The sequence below is a fragment of the Aquarana catesbeiana genome, linkage group LG05 (assembly GCF_042186555.1).
Source record: "Aquarana catesbeiana isolate 2022-GZ linkage group LG05, ASM4218655v1, whole genome shotgun sequence".
Taxonomy (NCBI): Eukaryota; Metazoa; Chordata; class Amphibia; order Anura; family Ranidae; genus Aquarana; species Aquarana catesbeiana.
The window spans coordinates 405,834,083-405,855,892 of NC_133328.1; the positions used below are offsets into that span (position 1 = coordinate 405,834,083).

The following is a 21,810-nucleotide window of genomic DNA, read 5'->3' on the forward strand; positions in this document are numbered from 1 at the left end:
CTTCTCTGTGTCAGAATAGTCAACAGATTTATTCAAATCTTCAAACAGCTAAAGTCGGAAACATATCTCTGAAAGTATAATAATGTAATAGAGACCTGAACTTATCACTCTAAGTATAATAGTGTAATAGAAGCCAAATAGATCAGATTCCTGACCTCCGGATTACCTGTCTACAGCACTTGTTAGCTTTGTTCACACTCTAAGTGATATGAGAAGAAAGGCATTTTCAAATCACTCCATACCGTAGTTTGAAGGGAAGCAAACAGTTGAGAATTAGTCTGAAATTGGTTTGGTAGCATCAATTAAATGCTTCATAACTGGCACTAGACAAGCTATATTATGTTACAATGTAACAGATATGTCATCAACATGAGTAAGTGCAGAAGATTTATAAAAAAAAAAGTAACAATTAGTAACATATTTAGGCCTCATGTACACTGCTGCTGGTAAACAGATGTTTAGGAGCAGTGGGACATTTTTTTTCAGCTGCCCCTGAACTCTTTATGTTATCTTAGTACATGTACACAGGGTCGTTTTTAGTCATTTCTAGGCAGTTTAGAAGCTTTTTTTGGAACGCAAAAAAATGGGTTCAGACGGATGTTCAGAGGCATTTGAAATGCCAAATGCCTGTAACAGCTTGTAAACGCTGCTAAATGCGGTAACTCGCGTTTAGCAGCGTTCCATTTACAGACGTTTTTCATTTTAACAATGAAGCCTTACAATGAAGACACATTGGGGTTGATTTACTAAAGGCAAAAACACTCTGCACTACAAGTACACTTGGAAGTGCAGTCGCTGTAAATCTGAGGGGAAGCTCGGAAATCATGGGAAGCTCTGCTGATTTTATCATCCAATCATGTAGAAGCAAAAATGCTGTTTTTTATTTTCCTTGCATGTCCCCCTCGGATCTACAGCGACTGCACTTACATGTGCACTTGCAGTGCACTTGTAGTGCAAAGTGGATTTGCCTTTTGTAAATAACCCCCATTGTTTAAGAATAATGTGGTTAAAAATATGCTGATATTGACGTTTACTTTTTATGAAACATTATTAAAAACCGATGCTTTGTGGGAAAAAAAAATATTTATTTACAGTGATGGTAATTTGGGGTTCACTGCCACTGTTGCTAAAAGTTGGTTATTTAGGATGAGTGAATCGGGAGAATCACTGATTCAGCATATTTTGAGTCTCCTGAATAGTTTCATATAAATTTGCATGAGCTGTGGAGAACTCTGCAATTTAGGGATTCAGGCAACCCTAAATTATATGAAACTCTGCAAATTGAACTAATTTGCATGAGTATGTTTAGGAGAATCTAAAAAATGTGTAGTTCACTGATTTCCCATCTTCACACATCACAATTACATGTGGAGCCTTTATCCTTAGGTAACTCAGAAAAACAGGGCTGTTCAGTAAAGCAGATTGATTTATGTTATATAAAAAAAAAAATTTACAACAGAATGTATACTGTAGTATGTAGAAAAGTATATACAATATCTCACAAAAGAGAGTACACCCCTCACATTTTTGTAAATATTTTATTATATCTTTTCATGTGACAACACTGAAGAAATGACACTTTGCTACAATGTAAAGTAGTGAGTGTACAGCTTGTATAACAGTGTAAATTTGCTGTCCCCTCAAAATAACTCAACACACAGCAATTAATGTCTAATCCACTAGCAAAAAAAGTGACTACACCCCTAAGTGAAAATGTCCAAATTGGGCCCAATTAGTAATTTTCCCTCCCCGGTGTCATGTGACTCATTAGTGTTAGAAGGTCTCAGGTGTAAATGGGAAGCAGGTGTGTTAAATTTGGTGTTATCACTCTCACTCTCTCATACTGTTCACTGGAAGTTCAACATGGCACCTCATGGCAAAAGAATTGTTGCTCTACATAAGGTTGGCCAAGGCTATAAGATGATTGCCAAGACCCTGAAACTGAGTTGCAGCATGGTGGCCAAGACCATACAGCAGTTTAACAGGACAGGTTCTACTCAGAACAGGCCTCACCATGATTGACCAAAGAAGTTGAGTGCACGTGCCCAGCGTCATATCCAGAGGTTGTCTTTGGGAAATAGACGTATGAGTGCTGCCAGCATTGCTGCAGAGGTTGAAGGGGTGGGGGGTCAGCCTGTCAGTGCTCAGACCATACGCCGCACACTGCATCAAATTGGTCTGCATGGCTGTCGTCCCAGAAAGAAGACTCTTCTAAAGATGATGCACAAGAAAGCCCGCAAACAATTTGCTGAAGACTAGCAGACTAAGGACATGGATTACTGGAACAATGTCCTGTGGTCTGATGAGACCAAGGTAAACTTATTTGGTCAGATGGTATCAAGAGTGTGTGGCAGCAACCAGGTGAAGAGTACAAAGACAAGTGTGTCTTGCCTACAGTCAAGCATATTGGTGGGAGTGTCATGGTCTGGGGCTGCATGAGTACTGCCGGCACTGGGGAGCTAAGTTCATTGAGGGAACCATGAATGCCAACATGTACTGTGACATACTGAAGCAGAGCATGATTCCCTCCCTTCAAAGACTGGGCTGCAGGGTGGTATTCCAACATGATAACAACCCCAAACGCACCTCCAAGACGACCACTGCTTTGCTAAAGAAGCTGAGGGTAAAGGTGATGCACTGGCCAAGCATGTCTCCAGACTTAAACCTTATTGAGCATCTGTGGGGCATCCTCAAACAGAAGGTGGAGGAGCGCAAGGTTTCTAACATCCACCAGCTCTGTGATGTTGTTGTGGAGGAGTGGAAGAGAACTCCAGTGGCAACCTGTGAAGCTCTGGTGAACTCCATGCCAAAGAGGGTTAAGGCAGTGCTGGTAAATAATGGTGGACTTTGGGCCCAATTTGGACATTTTCACTTAGGGGTGTATCACTTTTGTTGCCAGAGGTTTAGACATTAATGGCTGTGTGTTGATTTATTTTGAGGGGACAACAAATTTACATTGTTATATAAGCTGTACACTCACTACTTTACATTGTAGCAAAGTGTCATTTCTTCAGTGTTGTCACATGAAAAGATATAATAAAATATTTAGAAAAATGTGAGGGGTGTACTCACTTTTGTGAGATACTGTATATACACACATATACACTGTAGATCTGCTCAAAAACAGTCCAAACATCATATTTGTTTGGCCATTTTTGTATTGTATATGGGAAACTCCAGAATTTCATGTTACAAGCATGAACATTAAAAAAAATAAGTTTTAAAATAAATTCAAGGGGAACAGCCTTCATGGTTAGGGCTTTAGAATTGCATCCAGGAAATGCTGTGGTGCACAATATGATCTATTGTATTTTGCTGACAAAATAGATTTGGGAACCTCTTTTGCTAACAAGTGTGTAGTACAGGAAAGTATTCCCAAACACACCCACTACAGGCTCCATGATGCATTTTACATACCATGTGTTTAAATGACATTTAGGTTTAGCATTCCTCTAACTAAGAATCAGTACAGATTTGTATGACCCAACAGGCGGGGAGTGGGGTGAGCCTATCCCCTATAACCAATGAAGCTGTGGACTAAAATATCAGAGGATCAAATTAAACAGAATGTTAAGGCTATTTGCATAACAGAAGTAAAACAAGCTGCATAAACTATTCATTTGTAGCCTGTAGCATGCAGTGCACAACTGGTAAATATAAAATATTAATAATGCATTAATTGATAACCAACTAATAATAAAAATGTGTATATTTAGTTCTGTACATACTAAGAAAATATATATAGCACATCATGCATTCCCTGTAAAGTGCATTTTTTTGACGAAAGTATACAGGAAGGGTAGTCAAGTTTTGCTGCCTGTTCCTATGCTCTCCTGTTGCATGGTTTTCCATGGTATGTTCCACATTTTACTGAAAAGCTCAGTGCCATAACACAGGAAATGAATTCCTGCCTTGAAAAGAAACATCTCCAAATGATGACAGCTTAAGAAAACTCTGCGGGATATTTGCTTAGAGCCTGAAAATGTTCCATCTCAAAATGATAACTTTTACAGAAAGCAAATTAGTGACAGATATTTCTTCAACAAGGACTTATGTAGAACACAGATTAAAAACAGAGACCCTACACTTAAATCAAGTGATTAATAAAATAAAGTACAAGTGCTTTACTGAAACGCTAACAAGCACACGTAAATATGTTTTCATTTTCAGTTCCAAAATTTATGACTTCTTAGTAATTGAGCTACATTGGCACACAGTGATACAGATGCTGTAATTCATAGTGTAAAATACTGACATACACTGAAGTGCGTTAAAATTGACTTTAGAAAATGAAAATGAAGAGGTCTTACACAAAACGCTGCCCTTGCTTTGCCCTTGCTGCTTTTTAGAAGAAAAATTTTGAACTGCACTCTTTAGTATTAATAACAAACATATTTGTCAGTTCAGTGTTTACTACAATAATTGGACACCTTTTTGTTGCACTTTTATTACTGTTTGAGTATGTAGTATTACTACAAGTAAATTCTTCCCTGAAAACAACCATATTCAAATACTGTATTTATTGGCGTATAACACTCACTTTTTCACCCTAAAAATTGGGTGCAAATAGCACGTGCGTGTTATACGCCAATGCTTCAATTTTAGATGGCTCGGAGGGGACAGGGAGGGGGGCGGGATGAGCGCTGTCAGATTACATACAGTGAGAATCTCCTGTTTACTTGGCGGCCTTTGTAATAGGAAGCCCCGTCTCCTGGGCCGCCATTGGACCACTGTTCTGTCTATCATAGGAGATTCTCACTGTATATAATCTTTCGGCGCTCGTCCCGCCCCCCTCCCTGTCCCCTCTAGGCTGCAAATGGGCATCGATCAGGCTGCAGTGATGGCAATGGTGAGGCTGCTGCATTGATGGCAATGATGAGGCTGCTGCATTGATGTGGACTGATGAGGTCGCATTGATGGCACTTGTGAGACTGCAGATGGGCATTGATGGGGCTGCATTGGTGGCAATGGTGAGACTGCAGATGGGCACTGACCCTTATTTTGCTTCAAAGTACCTTATTTAAAATTTTTTTTTTTTCCCTGAAACTTCCCTCTTAAAATTAATGTGCGTGTTATACACCTGTGCGTGTTATACGCCGATAAATACGGTATATATTAAAGCATATCTAAACCCAATTGTTAAAATATCATATATGAAATTTGATTTAACAGGTTTATATAATTTAAAAAAATATTTTTTAAATGTATAGCTCCCATTAAAGTCTGGCAATCCTGCCATGAAGGTCCTTGTTCAGGAACTTCCCATAATACGGGTGGCACAGTGGTGTAGTGGGTAGCACTTTCACCTAGCAGTAGTTAGGGTCGCTGGTTCGAATCCCAACCAGGACACTACCTGCCTGGAGTTTGCATGTTCTCCCTGTGCCTGCGTGGGTTTCCTCCGGGTACTCCGGTTTCCTCCCATACTCCAAAGACATGCTGGTAGGTTAATTGGATCCTGTCTAAATTGTTCCTAATATATATATATATATATATATATATATATATATATACACATACATATATATACATATATATATATTGTATGAATGTGAGTTAGGGACCTTAGATTGTAAGCTCCTTGAGGGTAGGGACTGATGTGAATGTACAATGTATGTGTAAAGCGCTGCATAAATTGACGGCGCTATATAAGTAACTGAAATAAATATATAAAATAAATATGGGATAACACTCTATCCCTGTCTCCCAATTGTGCTCCTGTGTTGTCATCCTGTTATAAGGTCTTCTACAAGTGGAAGTTTCAGCACATAGTACACAGACATGGTCATTTGCTGTCACTCAGAAACCCATGAATGCCATATGAAGTGCATGTAATCAGTAAGTGGCTGCAATGAGCCTGCTTGAGATCATCAGCACTGTAACAAAGGATGAAACAGTGACAATAAATATTTTATTTAAAAAATTAAGTACACAATGATTTAGTAAGCAAAACATAATTCAGTTAGGGATTATCTCCACTTTAAAGCTCAACTCTGGGGAGGTTTAAAATTAACGGCCACACTGCAAAGAGTAATTGCTTGTTTTGTCTTGAGGAAGGGAGAAACAATTTTACCTACCTGATCCCCAGCAGATGGTGCTCCCCATGCTCCAACAGTGGACTGTCCCTTGGCCTCAACACATCCAATGCAGGATTATGGACCCTGTTTTGGTCTTGTTGACAACAGGATCCAAGACCATTAGAGCATGGGGGAGAATAGGCTGCAGGGACAGGTCTAGCACTGGGAAGGAGCAGAAGATCAGGTAAGTAAATCTTCTTTTTTGTTCCCCTAGACCTAAATGAGCAATTACCTCTTGCTATGTGAGTTGAGGCTCATTGCAAGGCATAACATTTTAGTTTGCTTGGAGTTGGGCTTTAAGTACTGTATAAGAGAAAAGCTTCATGTACACACAGCCTACTTCGACCGCTGGCCCTGGGAAAACACAAAACACGGCAAAAGTGTGGCAAAATCATGCAGCAAAATGTTCCTATACTGAATGTGATTCTTCCACATTCAGGAGAGAGAGATTGTAGGAGGTTGAAGTTCCCCTAAACTCTGGTAAAAACCTATGTGTACATTGACACATAGGCTTTTATGAAGTTGAGCTTAGGAGCTTTGGCAAAAAAATGCCAAATTCGAGTTTAGGAGCTGCAGTGTACATGAAGCCTTAAAACTGTTTCCCCAAAGTACACAGGGTGAAATCGGCAATGGGGCTTTTGTATTAACAGATGTTGTACTTACCTGGTGTGATTCACCATCAGTATAACACAAGAAGAAGCATACCAATGGCTTCTTCAGAGTTATTTTAAAGAGAATATTACATTGCAACTAAAGCTTCCATGCAAACCAACTAGTTAAAATGAATGTGTTGAAAGTATTAATCCTGAAAAGCCTTACTTTAGATTTATCTTGCAAATCACCCCCAGTGCCATTACTTTTGCCGTGTACACACGAGCGGACTTTCGACGGACTGAACTCCGAAGGACTTTTTGACGGACTTTCGACGGAGTTCCAACACAACGGACTTGCCTACACATGATCACACCAAAGTCCGACTGATTCGAACATGATGACGAAAGACTGGACTAGAATAAGGAAGTTCATAGCCAGTAGCCAATAGCTGCCCTTGTGTCGTTGTTCGCCAGTTGGACTAGCATACAGATGAACGGATTTTTCGACTGGACTCCAGTCCATCAGAAAGATTTGAAACATGTTCTATTTCTAAAGTCCGTCTGATTTTCTGACAGCAAAGGTCCGATGAAGCTCACACGCGATCGAATTGTCCGGCGGATTAATTCTGTCGGACAATTGCTGTTGAAAAGTCCGGTCGTGTGTACACGGCATAAGGGTTTTTGGCTGGACAGCAGGCTCCAGAGAAGGGCCACTATGTTTTATATGACTGCACTGGTCTCACAGCCCTGATCCGCCATGCCTCTTGATGGGTCATAACTGGAGCTCCCCAATTAGCAGGGAGCAGAAGCATTGTTAATTGGAGATCTATAGATCTGACACAAGAGGGGTCCCCTTGGATTGTGGCTCTCACATAGAGCATAGTTGTCCTTCTTTGCAATCTGCTGCTCAGCAACAGACCTTTATCCTGTTACTGGGGATGATTTAAAAATTGAATCAAAAGTATGACTTTTAGCTTTAACTTTAGCTTTTATTTACGAATGAAATAAAGATTTTTATGTTTGTTTTTTTTTTTATTCTGCGTTTTTTTTGTGTGATAATGAAAAAACGAATGAACAAAACAAAAGTCAAAAGAGTTTAAGTATTAATGGTTAGAGTTAAATGAGGTAAACTAAGGAGGTATTAAGGGGGTACATAAAGACAAAGTTAATTTTTTCTGTGTCAGGGTGCAACACCTAACATCATATGCAGATCACAGCCCACCCCTTTGATCTGCAGATGAATGAGCAGAGTAGAAACAAAAGGAACAATATTGATAAACACTATGTCAGACGGTTCATTTTTTTACAGCAGCAGCTGCTATAGTGGCTGTATTTACACAACAACTCCCGATTTACTTTTTAAGAACCAGGGATTGCTAGCAAGAGCGGGGAAAGGGGGTGGCAGTGGGGCGAAAAAACTAGATGTGTTATACACAATTTTTTGGGCGTGTGTAATTTGTCCAGTGGCCTCAAATGGCTAAGATTACTACAAAAGTCTATTGGTGAGTGATTCACTTTAAATTCCCCTAAATACATATTTTTTGTAATCTGCAAACTTATGGAATGGATATTCACAAGCAGAGTGTGTTTTGTGAAAATTGGAGATGAGTACTGTTTTTTGGTTTGCTCACCTCTAGTTTTGACCAACAGGTAACTGCTATTTTGTGCATAGGAAATGAAAAGCAAAACATGAACTGCAAATGCTCTCAGTTTTTTATCAAAGGGAAACAGTTGTAGCTAGTAGAAGTGAAGAGTTATCTGGAAGTCTGGAATTTGTGATCACATGTACCTGTAATTATGTGTGTAATTAATTTACTTCCACTAACCGCTTCCGGACCACCCCACGTGCATATACTGCCTATGTTAACAAGGTAGATCGCCATTCTGTCAGAGGGTAAGATGGAGATCTTGTATTTCTGCTATGCAGGAACACAGATCTGTGTTCCCCAGTCATAGTATCCCCACACATTTAGCAAGCACTCCCAGGGAACACATTTAACCCTTTGATCACCCCTGATGTTAACCCCCTTCCCTGCCAGTGTCATTAGTACAGTGACAGTGCATATTTTTTAGCACTGATCACTTGATTAATGTCACTGGTCCCCAAAAAAGTGTCACTTAGTGTCCAATTTGTCTGCCGTAATCTCACAGTCCTGCTATAAGTCGCTGATCGCTGCCATTACTAGTAAAAAAATTAAATAAATAAAAATTCCATAAAAATATCCCATAGCTTGTAGACGCTATAACTTTTCTACAAACCAATCAATATACGCTTATTGGGATTTTTTTTACCAAATATATGTAGCAGAATACATATTGTCCTAAATTAATGAAGAAATTAGATGTTTTACATTTTTTTATTGAATATGTTTTATAGCAGAAAGTAAAAAATATTGTTTTTTTTTTCAAAATTGTCGGTCCTTTTTTGTTTATAGTGCAAAAAATAAAAACCGCAAAAGTGATCAAATATCACCAAAAGAAAGCTCTACTTGTGGGAAAAAAGGACATCAATTTTATTTGGGTACAGCATCTCACGACCGCACAATTGTCAATTAAAGTAACGCAGAGCCGTATCGCAAAAAATGGCCTGGTCATGAAGGGGGGGGGTAAACCCCCCAGAGCTGAAGTGGTTAAGGATAGTAATTCTTACCTTTTGAGTGAGAGTGTTGTTCCAATATTTTTTCAGAAAATGCATTACTGACACTCTAGCCGGATGCACTGAAAGTGTGAACCCAACATCATTTGCAACTAACAAGTTATTACCTATGAGGAATTTTTTCATATTTCACATTAAACAGATTAACCATAGCTAGTAAAAGTACATAGTTGACTATGCATAAGTTTTGGAAAACCAACTGCTGGAATGGAATTACCAGCTGCTCAGACTATGTGAAAATGTTGCACATGTATTATGATGTAATAATGGAAGGAATTTTCACCATAATTGAAGAGGTATATTTAGGATTAGTTCAGAATGTGAGGTCCTATTCAATAGCACCTGTAAAAACTATCATGTTGCCCACTCTGCTTTGTGCCCTCAATTAACTTCTGTGATCTGTAAGAGATCCTTAGTAAAGATTAACATAAAAAAGATGTATGGCATGGCTGTCAGTCTGATCATTGTATTCCATATATGATGCAGATGTGGATTGTAATTGAACACATTGCATTTGTGGAGTTAAAATGTGAATTAGTAAGCTTTCTTACCTGCCAAAAAATGTGTACTTCTCTTTAGCCAGTTTTTTTAATCTTGGCACTCAGACACTATAAAATGCCCAGGCCACTTTTCTCCACTGCAGTCAAAGCAGTACAGCTTGGTAATTACTATGAGAAGAAAGTGAAGTAACAGCAGTTTACTCATGAGATAATGGGCCAGATAAGCTAGGATTGGCGATTGTTTAGGAAAGCAAATTGTGACATCAACACATAACATCATATTTTGGTGCACTGAAAGTCACAGAAACTATTATGTTACAGCTCATATTGCTTATTTGTCACATAGTACAATGTATTACTGTCTTCTGCCATCATTCTCTCGGTACACTACCACACACCTCTACTGTGCTAAATATTGACAAACTAATTTTCTGTACCATTATTTACTTGGCACAGATTATGATAGTTTTTGTTATAATTGCAGCACTAGTGTCATCTTTTATTTTAAAACCTTCAGGTTGAACAATTATCTGGCATATCCAAAAAAGTATTATCCATGAACCAATTATTTGGTGCACCAACAATAGTTTATCTGGCCAAATGTCCCTGCTCTCTCCTCCAATCACCAAACTCTTTGTAACGAACCTGGTGGTGGAGCCTGAAGCGTTGAGACAGGCCTCTCTTACAGCCCTGGCTCCGGAGTCACTGGTAAGGTAACAGGGAATGCCAGAGCACAGGGTGGCAGGAGTGCCTGATAAGTCTCTTGCTGGCTGGTGCTGGTGTGCAACTGGAACACAGGACCGAACACGCTGGCAGCAGAGCTGGTGCCAGGGATCAGCACAGACAGCAGGTGCAGTATGAATCGAACTTTCATTGTTCAGACATTCTGCGAACATCTAAACAAAATGTGTCGTTCGACTGTTTGTTCACCCCACCCGAGCCGACCACAATGCATTGCGGCACTGAACAGTGCATTGCAAGCCCTGATTGGCTGAAGCAGCAAAAGCTTCAGCCAATCAGGGCACAGAGCACTGTCAAGTCATGATTGGACACTGTCATCATGACTTTATCCAATCATGGCTCATTCCCACCACACAGTATAAAACTATTCTTTCAATGGCAGCCATTTTCAGTGTGATTTCAGCATGGAGACAGATAGAACAGGGCTCTGTTCAGTGCTATTAGTTAGTTAGTGTGCTATACTGTGCTATTTTGCTTCAATTGTCAGTGTAGAATATTAGTTTAGTGTCAGTCTAGGGATAGTGTGAGTGTAGTGAGGAGGACCATCATTCAGCTTTGCATAGTGTGCAGCTAGAATAGGGACAGCTCAGATAGTTTCAGTGTAGTGTAGTGAGACCGTGTCAGTAATCTTTACATTAGCATATAGCTAGAGCAGGGACAGTTCAGATAGCGTCAGTATAGTGATGGTTGAACACTGTCTATTTGATTGCGTTACTGCCAGTTTAACGCCATTTACTTCTGTGTGCATTACTGCCAGTTTAACGCCATTTACTTCTGTGTGTGTTACTGCCAGTTTAACGCCATATCGTTTTGTGCGTTACTGCAAGTTTAACGCCATTTACTTCTCTGTGCATTACTGCCAGTTTAATAAGGAGATTATAGATAGGGGTAGGTGGCGCTACCTTTAACAGGGTACCTTAAAAATTATAACATAAATATCCAAATAAATAAATAATATATACTCATATGTGTAAAGCAACAGTCACTCAAGATCATTGGTTAGTGAGTGTGAGTGTGCATCTCTTAAATAGTAAACCGTGCTAACATGCCAATCTCATATCATGCCTATAGATATAGGAAGTGTAGTTAACCATCAAATGTGAATAATATATATCAATATAATAATTAAACCATTCAATAAACACCACAATCTGTAACATAGAAGGGAATCAGTCCAATAGGAATCCCCCCTCGGGAAGCAATGTGGTGTCCACTCTCCAAGTAGCATTAATCAACACGTGCAACTAGTGATATCCCATAACCCAGATCCTGTGTTGATCCAGTTTGCCATCCACAGCCAAACAGATGGACGGGGACCACAAGTGTATCCAAAAATAAATGGTATAAGGGTGAAAAGTCTAAAAATGTCTGAAGATATATCCTAAGTAGTCCCAACTTAGGTAAAAATGCAAAAATACAAAAAAAATACAAAAAACAAAAAGTGGTGAAAAAAAACAAAAAGCGGTGAAAAATGAGGCAAAATTAATGCATCAAATTCCAGCATAGGCAAACAAGTCTGTGATTAGTGACTTTCGTGAAGACAGCTGTTCAAATCCAGTGATTTGCGGTGCTCCCCCTCAAAGATCCCCACTCACCAGCTCCCTACACCCCTGCAGGGGTAATAGGCATGTAGTACCAGGTAACAGTATGGTGTTTTGGGTCCCCAGGTGCTCCCGCTCCAGCTGTGATGTATCCATCAGTTTATCCTCATAAGGAAGAAACAGGGCTCCATAGTGTGATACGTTTTTAAAAAATTTATTAAGCTATCATAAAACAGCACATAAAAATAAAATAAAATAAACTAAATAAAAATCTGGGCTCCTATTAGGAAAGCCAGATAGTCACACTGCGTGTAAACAAATTGGTATGGAGAGAGCTCGTGTTAGTAGGGCCAACAGCTGAGCGGCGTGCGCCTCAGCTGCGTTCCACACTCTCTCCTACTTCCGCGTGTGACGTCAGTGCGTAGCTCCGCCTTACGCGTTTCGTCAGACGTTGTCAAAGGCGTAGCTACGTACCTCGTACTATGCTATTTAAAGACAAGCGGGCATATTGTGTTACTCCCGTACTCCTCCCCTAAGGCGTGGTCCCATTACCATACCATCTATCGGGTCAGAGCATTGCGTACTAAAGGGGTTGTTCCAAATACGTATATATGAAACCCAAACCTTATATCCCCGCTTGTCGTCAATAGGGGCAGACATATACATTGTGCGATCTTTTACTGCATAAGTTATGAGGTCTATACAAAAATTATTGCTCCATTAACCAATCTGTCGGACTTTAGGTGGTACCATTTCCTCATTCCAGGATGTTTGTATACAGGAATAGAAGGGGGGATGAAAGAGGGAGGCAATGCAGGTGAGGGGACATACGGTGGATCATCCTAGTGGTGGCACTATGTATTACCACTCCAATCTTCTATGTTATAACAACACAACACCCTTGCTTGCAGAATATTCGTACAAGTATGGTAACAAGATATCAAGGTTAAATATACCCTTGTATAGCAAAGAGGGAAGACACATTAAGGAGTCAATGCTGCTCACCCCAATATGGACAAAAAAATGGAAAAAGGTCCCCCGAGCGGGGTTTTTAGGCAGCTAACCATAGATATGAACAAGGCATTAAATAAAATATTAAAGTGCTTTATTGAAGGGTAATGAATGGATGTAACAACATATAAATATAAATTGGGAGCTCCAGTGGGGAAATACCCATACCAAATACATATAATAGCAAACATAGGTTATACACAGCATATGATAAGGCTATTGCATAACAATCCTGACGCGTTTCGACCCATGAATTTTGGGGTCTCTTCAGAGGATGAGTTTGCTACAAAAAAAAGAAAAATTTTTATAACAGTATGTCCAGCTTATTTAAAAGAATTACAGCATAGGCAAGTTTGTTTAGCAACACTTTGCACATAATTACCACTGAGTTTGGATGTACCCCTCGATCAGAGCCTCCCCACACAGCAGCCAGACCATCCAGTGTGCCCGCACGTAGCAGCACCCCAGGAAGAAGGTGGAACAGGAATCCACTTGATATGGCTTGCAAGGAGTCACACGTATAATTGCCCCCCCACCACCACACCGCTGGAGGGTGGGGCTGGAACCTACGAAAATTGTCAGAGCGTTAGCTCCTGAATATACCCATATAGGTTAGTAGTTAGATTTAACTATTGGGCGGTCAGAAAGTGTTGTAATAATCTATTGCAACTTGAATTGATCATGTGAAGGATAATAGAATGAGTAAAGTGACTATATTGGTATAACTAATATAGAATATGTCAGGGATGACCTTGTCCTTAAATGCTGACAATGGCAGTGATAGGAAGAGAAGTGAAGGATGTGCACAGTGAATGTGATGTGTGAATTTGAGGAAAAAGTGCATGATATTGCCAAGTATCTAAGTCTACGGCATCCAGAGCTAGTGTGCACATAAATCAAAATTAAATATAAGTAAAATATTATTCTATGGGGTCTGACAAAGCATTGATAATCAGAGGTATCATAAGTTCTTACTCACTCCTACTGTTGAGGAAAAGAGTCTGGCCGTCCAAGGAGGAAGTGGAGGGATCACACCCAAATCCACCCTCATTAAATAGTGTCCTTAATTAGTACTGAAATTAACAACAGGTATCGTTTCTTCCGCCCCTTAACCCCGAAGTGTAGAGGGAGACTATGGCCGCCATTGGCAGGCCTCGTGTGGCTCCCTCGGCATCCATCAAGGCGAAGCCCCGACATCTGTCGTCACCTTCACCGTAAAATACGTGACATCATGAGGCCGCACGCACATGCGACCCGCACATGCGCGCACACCGCACGCAATGTCCGAAGGTGATGAGGGATGCCGCCGGCAGGGTAATCACACCCATGGGCGGCCGACCCGGGAATCTGGCCACCCAAGGGGAGAGACAAGGGGAGCGCAGGTGACTGAGCTCCCCACCCTGCCGGGAAGACACATCAGGGAACATGATCCTCGACCCAGGGAGCATGCGACAGTGCAGGCATCACAGGGGCCCCGATGGCGCAAGCTGCAAGCGGGGAGGCGCCGATCGAGAGGCACACAAACGAGCTCACATATGCGATTTGTGAAAAACAACAAATGACAAAAGTTTTCTACATAAATACTTATTAATAATACAAGGTAAACATTAGAAACTGCGCACTGACAATTCTAACAATATTCCCAAAAGTATGTAAGAACCACAGCCACCCAGAAATGGCAACATAATTTCAACGTTTAAATAGATTTGTTTGAAAGGACATAACTCTCAAATACACAAAAATATCTCCCAGATACACAAAATAGTAAGTACATAACAACCCAGATAAGGAAATTTGCATCGGATCCAGTGGATCCCTCATTGCTCACGGTTGCAATGCGATTTTACTCTATTCGCAACCACGAACAAGGCTATGGATTATAGACTCGATTAAGTATTACCTCTGATTATCAATGCTTTGTCAGACCCCATAGAATAATATTTTACTTATATTTAATTTTGATTTATGTGCACACTAGCTCTGGATGCCGTAGACTTAGATACTTGGCAATATCATGCACTTTTTCCTCAAATTCACACATCACATTCACTGTGCACATCCTTCACTTCTCTTCCTATCACTGCCATTGTCAGCATTTAAGGACAAGGTCATCCCTGACATATTCTATATTAGTTATACCAATATAGTCACTTTACTCACATGATCAATTCAAGTTGCAATAGATTATTACAACACTTTCTGACCGCCCAATAGTTAAATCTAACTACTAACCTATATGGGTATATTCAGGAGCTAACGCTCTAACAATTTTCGTAGGTTCCGGCCCCACCCCCCAGCGGTGTGTTGGTGGGGGGGCAATTATACGTGTGACTCCTTGCAAGCCATATCAAGTGGATTCCTGTTCCCCCTTCTTCCTGGGGTGCTGCTACGTGCGGGCACACTGGATGGTCTGGCTGCTGTGTGGGGAGGCTCTGATCGAGGGGTACATCCAAACTCAGTGGTAATTATGTGCAAAGTGTTGCTAAACAAACTTGCCTATGCTGTAATTCTTTTAAATAAGCTGGACATACTGTTATAAAAATTTTTCTTTTTTTTGTAGCAAACTCATCCTCTGAAGAGACCCCAAAATTCATGGGTCAAAACGCGTCAGGATTGTTATGCAATAGCCTTATCATATGCTGTGTATAACCTATGTTTGCTATTATATGTATTTGGTATGGGTATTTCCCCACTGGAGCTCCCAATTTATATTTATATGTTGTTACATCCATTCATTACCCTTCAATAAAGCACTTTAATATTTTATTTAATGCCTTGTTCATATCTATGGTTAGCTGCCTAAAAACTCCGCTCGGGGGACCTTTTTCCATTTTTAAATATACCCTTGTAGCCCAGGCTTATCCCCTTATTGGGTTCCATTACCCCATTCAACATGCATAAAATGGACTGAGGAATTGATATCAACATAATGTAAATGAAACACCCACCACGGTGAGGGCATCATATAAATCTCATATTCATGTACATACAGGGCATCATCTACATAAGAGGGTATCATATACATATGTATAGAGAATTTCCATAATGTGAGGGAACATACATGAAAGCATCATTATCACATGTGCATACAGTCCATCACATACCCCTCCCGGGGTCAAGTGAGGGACTCCATACACATACTCACGAGCACAAATTTATTCATATACTGAAAAATACACAGAAGACCTGTATAAGCATAATATGTGTATACATAATCCCCCATATACTCATCCATCATCCAGATGGGGGGTCATGTGCACATTCTCCTCGGTGGAGGGATGTAATAGATCTCAGAGGAAATACCAATACTGTATATTTTTTGGGTACCTCTTGATCCCAAGTGGGGGCTCGTGTATAAGGTATATGAACCCCAATTCTTAATTGGTCCCCCTAGGGATGGCCTCCTGTATTAAGGAATCCCTTCTCTATTGTCCTCCCACGCTGTACCCCGATATACATATAGGGCAAGGGGAGGGGAGAAAGACTGGGAATAAGTAATAACTTGCCCCCCAGGTTCCATGATGGTTGTCCCAGTGGTCACCTGTACCGCCCACAGGGGTCATTACGTAATTGAACAGAACTTTATCTAAGGGTTGGCTATAAAACAGTTTAAGTCTATATCCAGAATTAACCCTTTCGGGGCTAGGGATTGTAAGCGATAGATCCACTCAGTTTCATTTTGAGAGATGAGTGTGAGTTTATTATTTCCTCTCCAATGATCTTCCACATGATCTATGCCATAAAACACAAGCCCTGTGGGGTCTCTCTGATGTACCTCATCAAAGTGTCTGGATAAGTGATGTTTGGGGAACCCCTTCTTAATGTTATTGATGTGTTCCCTTATTCTGACTGCCAAAGGCCGGGTGGTTCTCCCCACGTACTGGAGGTGACAGGGACATTCTATAATGTACGTGACATGTGTACTCTGGCATGTGATTAATTTTTTGATTTTATATTGTTTATGGTCAACTGTGGATTTGAATGTTTCTCTCTTCCTAGGTTGTGGTTTGCTGACCCTACATGCTAGGCACCTACGACATTTGTAGAACCCCTTCAAGCTAGTACTGATTTTTACTTGTTTCGGGGGGTCTATAGCATTGTGTACTAAGTAGTTTCGCAGATTAGGTGCTCTCCTGTACACAAATTTGGGTCTCCTGGGGAGGATTTTTGATAGTACTCTATCCTCTTGTAAAATTGGCCAGTACCTGTGGATAATACGTTCAACATCCTTGTATTGGTTATTGTACCCTGTAATGAACAGAATCTCTCCTTGTTCGTTTTTTCTCTTCCTGGTATTTTTAAACAGGGTCTTCCTATCCATTTTCATGATCTCCAGCTTCAGTTTTGCCAAAGTATTGGCTGCATACCCTTTTTCTTGGAACCTCTGAATAAGCACATCTACTTGTTTCATACCACCTAAAGTCCGACAGATTGGTTAATGGAGCAATAATTTTTGTATAGACCTCATAACTTATGCAGTAAAAGATCGCACAATGTATATGTCTGCCCCTATTGACGACAAGCGGGGATATAAGGTTTGGGTTTCATATATACGTATTTGGAACAACCCCTTTAGTCCGCAATGCTCTGACCCGATAGATGGTATGGTAATGGGACCACGCCTTAGGGAAGGAGTACGGGAGTAACACAATATGCCCGCTTGTCTTTTTGAATAGCATAGTACGAGGTACGTAGTTACGCCTTTGACAACGTCGATGACGAAACGCGTAAGACTGAGCTACGCACTGACGTCACACGCAGAAGTAGGAGAGAGTGTGGAACGCAGCTGAGGCGCACGCCGCTCAGATGTTGGTCTTACTAACACGAGCTCTCTCCATACCAATTTGTTTACACGCAGTGTGACTATCTGGCTTTCCTAATAGGAGCCCGGATTTTTATTTAGTTTATTTTATTTTATTTTTATGTGCTGTTTTATGATAGCTTAATAAATTTTTTAAAAACGTATCACACTATGGAGCCCTGTTTCTTCCTTATGAGGATAAACTGATGGATACATCACAGCTGGAGCGGGAGCACCTGGGGACCCAAAACACCATACTGTTGCCTGGTACTACATGCCTATTACCCCTGCAGGGGTGTAGGGAGCTGGTGAGTGGGGATCTTTGAGGGGGAGCACCGCAAATCACTGGATTTGAACAGCTGTCTTCACGAAAGTCACTAATCACAGACTTTTTTGCCTATGCTGGAATTTGATGCATTAGTTTTGCCTCATTTTTTCACCACTTTTTGTTTTTTTTCACCACTTTTTGTTTTTTGTATTTTTTTTGTATTTTTGCATTTTTACCTAAGTTGGGACTACTTAGGATATATCTTCAGACATTTTTAGACTTTTCACCCTTATACCATTTATTTTTGGATACACTTGTGGTCCCCGTCCATCTGTTTGGCTGTGGATGGCAAAGTGGATCAACACAGGATCTGGGTTATGGGATATCACTAGTTGCACGTGTTGATTAATGCTACTTGGAGAGTGGACACCACATTGCTTCCCGAGGGGGGATTCCTATTGGACTGATTCCCTTCTATGTTACAGATTGTGTTGTTTATTGAATGGTTTAATTATTATATTGATATATATTATTCACATTTGATGGTTAACTACACTTCATATATCTATAGGCATGATATGAGATTGGCATGTTAGCACGATTTACTATTTAAGAGATGCACACTCACACTCACTAACCAATGATCTTGAGTGACTGTTGCTTTACACATATGAGTATATATTATTTATTTATTTGGATATTTATGTTATAATTTTTAAGGTACCCTGTTAAAGGTAGCGCCACCTACCCCTATCTATAATCTCCTTTATAAGTAACCTCACCCCCATAAGGGTAAGTGTAAGGGGAGGCTGCAAACCTTTGATCCGTAAGCGCGGAAACCCGTCCCTCCTTTTATTCACTGCCAGTTTAATGCCATATAGTTTTGTGCGTTACTGCAAGTTTAACGCCATTTACTTCTGTGTGCGTTACTGCCAGTTTAACGCCATATAGTTTTGTGCATTACTGCCAGTTTAATGCCATATAGTTCTGCGTGTATTACTGCCAGTTTAATGCCATATAGTTCTGCGCGCGTTACTGCCAGTATAACGCCATATAGTTTTGCGTCTGTTACTGCCAGTTTAACGCCATATCGTTTTGTGTATGTTACTGCCAGTTTAACGACATATAGTTTTGCATGCGTTACTGCCAGTTTAATGCCATATAGTTCTGTGTGCATTACTACCAGTTTAACGCCATATAGTTCTGTGTGCATTACTGCCAGTTTAACGCCATGTAGTTTTGCGTGCATTACTGCAGTTTAACACCATATAATTTTGTGTGTGTTACTGCCAGTTTAATGCCATATAGTTCTGTGTGTCACTGTATGTTTGGCGCATTATATTGCAGTATATTATAGTGTATCTGTGGAGTGTGTCTGTGTAGTGTGAGTACTCAAATTAAAGTGCACCAAACACCTCTTTACATTGATTAAAGTGCATCTACGTACAGATTTAAACTTCTTTCATTTGCTTATAAGCACCGCCCCCTCCCTCCCAATAAGGTCTGAGAGGACAACAAGGAGAGGCAGACATTCCCTTGGCACTGTAAGGGGGCCAACAACAAATGTGTTCACAGGCAAAGGTGGACGTGGTGGTCAGTCCTCAGGCAGGGCATCATTTCCTCTGTTTAGTGAGTTTGCCCATGCTATCCAGCCACAGCATGCAGAGGAGGTGGTGGACTGGCTTACTAAACCTTCCTCATCCTCGTCATTGTCTGTCATGCAAGTAGAGACAAGTGTTCAGTCCCCTGCAGTTCAAAACAAAGCAGAGCAGCGCTTAGAAGAAATAAATGAAAAGCCAAGTCCCAAAATATGTCTTGATCCGAAGAAATGAATAGTCAATGGATGGCACACCCACAAGCAGAGAGGAAACTCCTTAGATGGTGAAAAAGGTGCTGTGATAGAATTAAAATAGCGATCGTATATCCACACCAATGTGTTCCACCACCAGAAGTCTAAGCTGCTCACCTTAATGAGTAGACCTCATTAAGGTGAGCAGCCTAGACTTCTGGTGGTGGAACACATTGGTGTGTATACACAATTGCTATTTTAATTCTATCACAGCACCTTTTTCACCATCTAAGGAGTTTCCTCTCTGCTTGTGGGTGTGCCATCCATTGACTATTCATTTCTTCGGATCAAGACATATTTTGGGACTTGGCTTTTCATTGATTTCTTCTAAGCGCTGCACTGCTTTGTTTTGATAGTTTTATTCAAGGATTTTTATATTGACCTTCAGTGTTCAGCTGCTGTATGTTAGGATTGGTTTTGCGCTGTCTGTTTTTCCTTTTTTACAGTCCTCTGCAGTTGCCAGAGTGTATAAACCTGCCTCCTTGTCCACATCTATTCCTGCCATAGCCCAACATCAGCCATTGAGGAGTCAGCTGAGTTATTTGACCACAGCGTCAGCCACTTCCCACTTGATGATGCCCAGCTAATACTGGATTCAGATGTTGGTTCTGAGGTTGAGGATGACAGGAATAAAAGCCTAGAGAGAAGGAGGAACACTGGTAGACAAATTGGCATTCATATTCCCCAAGCCACAGCGTATTGCCAAGTTGTCTCCAGTGGTAATGATGAAGATGGAGATTGAGATGATGATGATGATGATGATGATGAGGTCACTGATGCAACTTGGGTGCCAGATAAAGCAGACAAGGAAACTGAAGGTGAGGTGACACAACCCTAAGGAGGCCGACATCAAGAAAGAGTAGAAAGCAGCCACCTTATTCCATCACATTCTGCAGCTGTTATCTCCCGGCCCACTCCTCAAAGCTCAGCTGTCTGGGTCTTTTTCAGCACATCTGCTGCAGATCACGCTGTTGCTATCTGCAAACTGTTTCTCAGGCACATCAAATGTGGCAAAAACACCAACCATTTGAGTACCACATGCCTAACAAGGCATTTAATGTCCAACCACTCAGCCCATTGGCAAGAGCACCTAAAAGCCACACAAAAGGGGCACAAATCTGTCCAAGGTCTAGCACAGGGTGTCCCAGGTCTTAGCAGCACATCTGCCAGCAGCACAACACCAGCTGTAGACTGTAGCCGGCAAATTTCTCTGCTGCAGTGGAAAAAAAAAATACAGTCCATGCCACCCACATGCCCAGCGTCTGAATGCAACACACTGGGTAACACTGCTTGCAACTTGAAAGGATGCAGGACAGGGCTCAGTGCTGCAGCTTGTTGTGCCCCCACGTCTCCATACAGCTGGTGGTGATGATGCCAGACCTGTGAGCTCTACCCTCCCCTCCTTCTCCTCTGCCACCTCCATGCCCTCCTCTGCAGAATTGTCCTATGAACATCAGGTTCAGTCTATTCCCAGAGCCAGGCTAAAAAGTACCATGCAGTGCTTCAGCTGGTGTGTTTAGGGGACAGGAACCACACCAGAGCAGAGATTCTTGCAGCTCTGCAAGGACAGGCCCAGAGGAGGTTCACACCACGCCAGCTGGAGCCAGGAATGGTAGTGGCTCAAACCTCCTGTCCGCCCTTATACAGGGAAAGTTGAAACATGTGCCATGCCTGGCACAAGTCCTCAATTTGGTGGTGCAGCATTTCCTAAGTACGTACCCAGGGTTGCAAGATGTACAAAAACAGGCCAGAGGAGTCTGTAGCCATTTCAGGTGG

At 41.1% G+C, this 21,810-nt stretch overlaps 1 long non-coding RNA gene across 9 annotated transcripts in view; it reads left to right on the forward strand.

The window, feature by feature from the left end:
- Positions 1-21,810, forward strand: part of LOC141144974 (uncharacterized) — a 533,505-nt gene that overhangs the window by 450,761 nt on the left and 60,934 nt on the right. The window lies entirely within an intron of this gene.